This window comes from Gymnoscopelus braueri (assembly GCF_963280865.1).
Source record: "Gymnoscopelus braueri genome assembly, chromosome: 14".
Lineage (NCBI taxonomy): Eukaryota > Metazoa > Chordata > Actinopteri > Myctophiformes > Myctophidae > Gymnoscopelus > Gymnoscopelus braueri.
This window is the reverse complement of record NC_137619.1, coordinates 29,283,649-29,291,273: the sequence shown is the minus strand read 5'-3', so window position 1 is coordinate 29,291,273 and position 7,625 is coordinate 29,283,649.

Here is a 7,625-nt window from a genome sequence, read left to right as displayed (position 1 = left end):
CTCCAGCTCTTTATAAAACAGAAAATGCATTTTCGTTTCAGTTTCATTTCCAATTTTATCCAATCAGGATAGAGAACTCAATCAGTATATAGATTAAACAAGTGAAAATGGAAGTGATGACACTAAGAAATGAGCAGGCAAAATTGGAACTGGAACTCTATAAAAAATGAAGCTTAAAAATTGGTACTTTCTCCTGATTGGCTGATATTTTGACACCTACCGGAAAATGTATTTTCTGTTTATTAAAGAGCTGGAGAGACGGGGAGACTCCTGTTTTAACCTTTTAACAAAATACTTTTTGTTTTAACCCAAAAATATCACTTACCCTACCTTTAACTAACTTTAAAGGTTGGGTAAGTGATATTTTTGGGTTAAAACAATTTATTTAAAAAGAAAAGGTTAAAGCACTATATTCTGTAATCATTGGTGTAGAGTGTTTGTTCAGTAACAGGAGCCTGTCTCTTCAGCCCTTTGATAAACAGAAAATACATTTTCAAGTAGGTGACAAAATGTCAGCCAATCAGGAGAAAGTACCAGTTTATCAGCTTCATTTTTTATAGTGTTCCAGTTCCAATTTTGTCTGCTCATTTCTTTGTGTCATCACTTCCCACTTGTTTAATCCGGATCCTGTCTGAGTTCTCTATCCTGATTGGATAAAATTGATATCCTGACCTGAAAATGCATTTTCGGTTTAATAAAGAACTGGAGAGACATGGAGACTCCTGTTACTGAACAAACACTCTTTAGCAATGAGTACTATCAGAATATAGAGCTATTTAACACTTATTTTAACCAAAGAAAATAACATTACCCTACCTTTAAATAACATGACATTCAACATAACACTACTGATCATCACCAACAATTTGCGCCATCTGATTGATATCAACATGGGAATATTGTCTAGCTATTGCAAATTCTAAATTTGATTACTATAATCATGGGTAGTTGCAGTAAATCCTGCTTTCAGTTTGAACTGAAAATGTTTGGATGTTGGATGTTTGTTACCAAATTTGACCACATGGTGGCAGCACAGATTAAAGTAAATAGCCAAGCTTTATTCTGAGAGAATATGTGAGAAAAATAATAAGATAGGTGGTTGTCTTCTTAGTTGTACTTATCATAACACATCTTAATGCTGTAAAATGTTGTTTGCAAACAATGTCATCAGAATAACTCACCTTGACTTCTGATGAATATTCCCTATCCACAGATCTTATTCATTGTTAAAGACTTCAGCATTTCAACTTGTTCAAGTATACGAGAAATAATGAGTTTGATTGATGTGTATTTTTTATAAGCATTATGCCAGCCAATTATCATTTGAATGATGATGGTGGTAACTGTTCATTTCTGAAATGAACTGGGATTTCTTTTCCTTTTTTTCAGTAATACCCTCAATAAAATTGACAAACTAGACATTAAATTAAAAAATAGCACAAACATAACATCTGCAATCTGCATGATGATATAACAATATGCATTGTTGGAATCCACCAGTTCAGATTATGTACGTCTGTGTTATGCCTTAAATTTAGACAATTGTATTGATTTAACACCTATAATATGGGGTGTAATTTAAACCATCACTCCAGAATGATACTTGGTCTATGGCCAGTTCTGTCAATTTGATCATCGCAGACGGTTGTGCACTGTAAAATCCTATTAATTTAACTGAGAGTGTAATGGAACAGTAAATGCTCATAATTTTACTGTATGCTGTGTGTGTGCGTGCGTGCGTGCGTGCGTGCGTGCGTGCGTGCGTGCGTGCGTGCGTGCGTGCGTGCGTGCGTGTGTGTGTGTGTGTGTGTGTGACTGACACCTGCTAGAGTGCTGTGTATTTGCATACTAAACAGTGTGTATCCTATCTTGTTAGCCGTGTGAATGCAGCCTAATGATGCAGGCTGTTGATCCTGCACCTGAGAGGTCAGGACGGCATTAAACCGCCAAACACACCAGGGAAATCACCAGTGGTGGACAAAAACAAAGTACTTTTACTTGAGTATTAGGCCTACTGTAGGCTACTTAAGTAGTCTAGATTTGTTTGAGTGTCTGTCTATACTTTACTTGAGTATATTTGTATTTTTGGATACTTATGACTTATGATGATGATGAATGACAAATATTGTAGGCCTACTTTCGACACCACTACATTTCTAGGGAGGGAGAAGTAGGCTACATTATGAGTTAACCTCTTAAGCGCTATTGCAATTATAGTGAAAATAGCAGATCTGCAAGCTCACAATACATTGCATAGAGATGGAAGATTTCTGGAAAATCTTTGAATATTGGGGGGAAATGTAAAAAATGTAGCAGATACATTACAAAATATACTTTGTAATTTGTACTTTTGAATATGTAAGTAGGCTACTTCTAAGCATGTAGCTATGTACTTTTGAATATGCCTACTTTTAGAATTTTAAACTTAAGTAGAAATTTGACAACAGCTTTCACTTGGGGTTGAATAGTATTGGACCAGGAGTATCTATACTTTGACTCAAGTAGGCTACTGTACTGGGCTTGTCCAGTACTGGACATCACCAGCACTTTGCGTCCAGGACAGCAGCATGAGCCCACCAGCGGCCGCTAGGCTGGTTAAAAGAAATGGTGGGCGGACCGGTCGATCCAGCTCTCTCTTTATGGAAGTACAAGTCTATAAACACGCTGCCGTGGTCTCCTCACCGGCAGTTTAGCACTATAACATTTTTATAATCAGCCGTTATTGTTCGCCGCCTCCTTGTGGGGGATGCGCTCATGTTCATTTTTTAAAAGGGCAAATCAGCCATAATTCAGTTTATAAACTGCACAGGATGCCTGGATGAATATTCATTAGGGCCCGCTCGAACTGCCAGGCGCCCTGATTCATTAGGCATATGTAAATATCACTCACTTTAATTGCCCCTAAACTGACTCAACATAATGTTGTCATTAGCAAATTATTACTTATTTGTGATACTAATGGTACGGTATGGTGCGCAATGCTAAAGATTCACATATATGATTGCAATTATAGCTCTATTCACATGGTGCTGATGTGGCGGTGCTGATGAAGTGTGTGTGTGTGTCTGTGTGTGTGTGTGTGTGTGTGTGTGTGTGTGTGTGTGTGTGTGTGTGTGTGTGTGTGTTATTGTAATGCCAACAATTAAATCCACTGACACTTAGATGGATGGCAGATTCAGTCAATCATGCCCTTATAGCCAGAATTCACCCTGTCTCTCTAATAACATAATTATTGTCTTGCATATAAATCAATAGGCCTATTATAATTTGTCAATGGTTATATCTTTTAAACTTACAAATGAATTAACTCAAGGCAGCAATGGCCAAACTAAGTTATTTAAGAACACATTTAATGTGTGAATTAAATATATTATTAACCTTTAAGAAGTAACATTTGCACAAGGTGTATCTTTCAATATCTGAAAAAATATAATGAATGAAATTTCAGTTCTGCAGTGCAGTGAAATGTACTATATTTCAACATTTAAACTGCATGTCTTTACATTTATATTGTAGGCTTGTATTTCTTTTCATTTATGACAATTCCGTTAATAGTTGTTTACCCTCCTGATTAAGAATAAATCCCTTTCTGTACAATGTGTGGCGGAATGTGAGTCTTGTCATAACAATCTCCAGTTTTATTACAGGAGAGTCTATGGATATGAGGAATTCTGTCATTTGTGTTACATGTTATCCAGCATGTATTGGTAACATGAGGTACAACAGGTTGAAATTAAATTGCAGTCATGACAGCAATCAGACCCTTGGACAAGATAACTAAATTCATCACCTTAAAATAATCATATTTTTATGTAAAAACAAAAAAACTAAACAAACAAAAAAGAAACCCTGTGTAAACTGAATACAATAGAGAATATGAAATTCATAAAAAAAAATTAATGGATTTTTTTTTACAAACATTTGTGCTTACTGTATGCAATTTCGCTTTTTCTTAAGTCAAATTATTCACTGGCCTCCTTATTTTGGGCAAGTCATTTTTTTATAGCCGCTACAAGCTCACAACACATCGCGATGCTTTGTGAGCTTGTAGATCTGCTATTTTTGAAATCGGCTATAGTGGTCACTTTTTTGTCATCACCCAGAAGTTTTGGAAATGACGCCTCTGGCTACACCATTTAATGGAGCACCACCTGACACTTACATTCTTTTTGTATCTTTGTGGTTTTGCTCAACAAATGGAAACATTAGCCTCGGGTGAGACTTGCTTGATCTGTTTGCGTACAATTTCTAACACAAAAGTTCCGGCTATACTACCCACCACCACCACCACAAGGTTTTGAAACTCTGAAACTCGTTCCCTGTCCTTTCTCTAGTCTTTATGGCCAGCCAGTAAGACACAGGACTTGTTTTATAGAACCAACAGCAGCACATGTCTAAACTCAAAATAGACCCACAGAACAGAGGGAGAGAACCAGGGGTCAGAGAGAATGAGGGAGAGAGGCTATGCATCAGTTTATGTGTGTGTGTGTGTGTGTGTGTGTGTGTGTGTGTGTGTGTGTGTGTGTGTGTGTGTGTGTGTGTGCGCGTGTGTGTGTGTGTGTGCGTGTGCGCGCGCGTGTGTGTGTGTGTGTGTGTGTGTGTGTGTGTGTGTGTGTGTGTGTGTGTGTGTGTGTGTGTGTGTGTGTGCACATACACGTCTCTCTCTGAAAAACTGAGAGAGAGAGAGAGCGAGAGAGAGAGAGGAGAAGCTAATAAAGCACCATGATGGATGAGTCCCAGAGGGAACAACACCATGTAAATTGGCCCACACAATGCATTATGGATAAGGCAGTTGAGATTATAGCTTGTTAATGTGTCCCTATACCTCCACCTTCTTCTACCATGTCCCTCCATCCATCCATCCCTTCCTCCCTCTCTCTCTCTCCTTCTTTCTCCTCTGCTCTCCCCCCTTCTCTGTCTTTCTTTTTTTTCTTTGCTCTCTCGCCCCTTTCTTCTGCCTTCTCTCCCTCTCGCCTTCTCTCTTTCTTTATTTTTATATTTGCTCTCTCTCTATCTCTTTCCCGTCCCTCTCTCTCTCTCTCTCTCTCTCTCTCTCTTTATCCCTCTGTTCCTGTTCAGGCACTGACATGGTCACTATTGTTGGGGCTTGTGGGTCTTGAGGTGCAGATGGAAAGGGACGTGAGCCGCGCAGAAGCCATTTGCCAACTGAGCAAATGTGGGTGTGTGAGTGGGTGTGTTTCCGAATCTGTGTGAGTGTGTGTGTGTGTGTGTGTGTGTGTGTGTGTGTGTGTGTGTGTGTGTGTGTGTGTGTGTGTGTGTGTGTGTGTGTGTGTGTGTGTGTGTGTGTGTGTGTGTGTGTGTGTGTGTGTGTGTTTTTGTGCAGATTTGCGTATGTCAGGGTTTAGGTGCGTGCGTGCATGTGTGTGTGTGTGTGTGTGTGTGTGTGTGTGTGTGTGTGTGTGTGTGTGTGTGTGTGTGTGTGTGTGTGTGTGTGTGTGTGTGGGGGGGGGGGGGGGGTGACAGGGATCCAGCAGAGACAGTTAGTCAGCAGGGGACAGGGCTGTGGACATATGTCTCCTCCCTCACCCGCACCCCACCATCACCACCCAGGACCCCTCTGGGGATCCCCTCCCCCCCACACACACACACACACACACCCTCCACCCTGCAGGTCTGTCCAGGGACCTGTCAGGCCATCTGTTGAGGCTGGACCACTGTGTCACTAACTAGCCTGGCTGGCTGTCACTATAGACTAGTGAGGACATCACAAGTGTGTCTATGAGCTTGTATACAGTATGTGTGTGGAATGGTTGAAGTGGAGGGAGAAAGAGAGAAGGGGGAGGTGGAGAGAGAGAGAGAGAGAGAAAGAGAGAGAGAGAGAGAGAGAGAGAGAGAGAGAGTGTGTGTGTGTGTGTGTGTGTGTGTGTGTGTGTGTGTGTGTGTGTGTGTGTGTGTGTGTGTGTGTGTGTGTGTGTGTGTGTGTGTGTGTGTGTGTGTGTGTGTGTGTGTGTGTGTGTGTGTGTGTGTGTGTGTGTGTGTGTGTGTGTGTAAATAAATAATTGAAGGCTATTTGGCAAGCGTCACAACTGGGAAAATTAAACCAAAATAGTTACTACATTTATTACACTTTTACGTCTGAAAAATAAGTGTAAATGTGTTATATTACACTAATACAAGAGTAGTAGGGGTAGAGGTCTGACCCAGTAGTGAATGATGGTGATGGTTTGATTTGATTTGATTTGATTTGATTGAGAAATTAAGTATAAATTAAAATCACAGAGGAATAATATCACAGAAATAATATGTCCTCATGTTATATATATGTCCATCATAGTCCTCATGATGCACTGAATTTGGCATTAGGTGTTAAAGTACAGTTGATATCAAATATATAAAATATGATAATCATAACAAATCTGAAAGAAAATACAATAAACACAATGCAGTGTGCTTAAAAGGTGAGAGGGTTACACTTTCCAACAGCCATGACACACACGCAAGCGCGCGCACACGCACGCACGCACGCACGCACGCGCGCACATACACACACACACACACACACACACACACACACACACACACACACACACACACACACACACACACACACACACACACACACACACACACACACACACACACACACACACACACACACACACACACACACACACACACGTAAGTCCAATTCTCAATAAAGAACACAAACTTATTCTGCACATCAGCACAATACCTTGACAAGGGGGTTGCATGGAAACCTTTGTTTTATTTATTATGAATTAATTGTGCAGCCTTAAAATTGTAATGTATTTGCTGCCAAAGCTCATATTGCTAATCACTTAAGCCCTACAGTATATACTTTGCTGTAAGATGAACAGCGAAAATAGCTATAGTGTCTTGCCCAAGGACACTAAAGCCAGGAGGAGCTGGTGATCAAATTGCCACTCTACCTCCTCAGCCACTGCCGCCTGTCATGACTGTGTGTGTGTGTGTGTGTGTGTGTGTGTGTGTGCACGCACACACATGCACGCTTTTGGCCGGGCTGTCTGAGGCAGTGTGTGTGTGGGTGGTGGCTTACACCGATTAGAATGGGTCATCTCTCTCTCATGGAGAGTTTTCACGGCTGTGGAGCGGATTAGGACGAAAGAGAGACGCATGGGGTTAAGATGAGAGACAGCAGAGACTGGCAGAGGGAGAGAGCATTGCCATGCATGTACGTACAACTTTTACAACAACAGTATACTTTTGCATGGAAATGGGACATTTATGTAAGAATAGTGGTATATCACCACGGTCACATGTAGATGAGTATAAAGAAGCACAAGGAGTTGAAGGACAACATAAGTAAAGGAGAGACACAGAGGAAAGGAGAGGAGAGGACTATATTCTGTCCAGAAATCCCAGTAATTTAATTAATATTTTACTTAATCAAATACATTTTAATAAAGCAATGAAGCACTGCTAAAATCAATATGAAAATGCAATACTAAGGAATTCCTATCAATTAGATTAATTTCCTTATTAAAGATTTGTGGAACTTAAAAATGGTCTTCAGTGGTAGCACTCTAAATAACCATATTGTGCACCCAATTGAAAAAAAACAAACAGCACCGCCTACGAGTGCATAATACAGTCATCAACTATGGTAACAACAGCCTTGACCT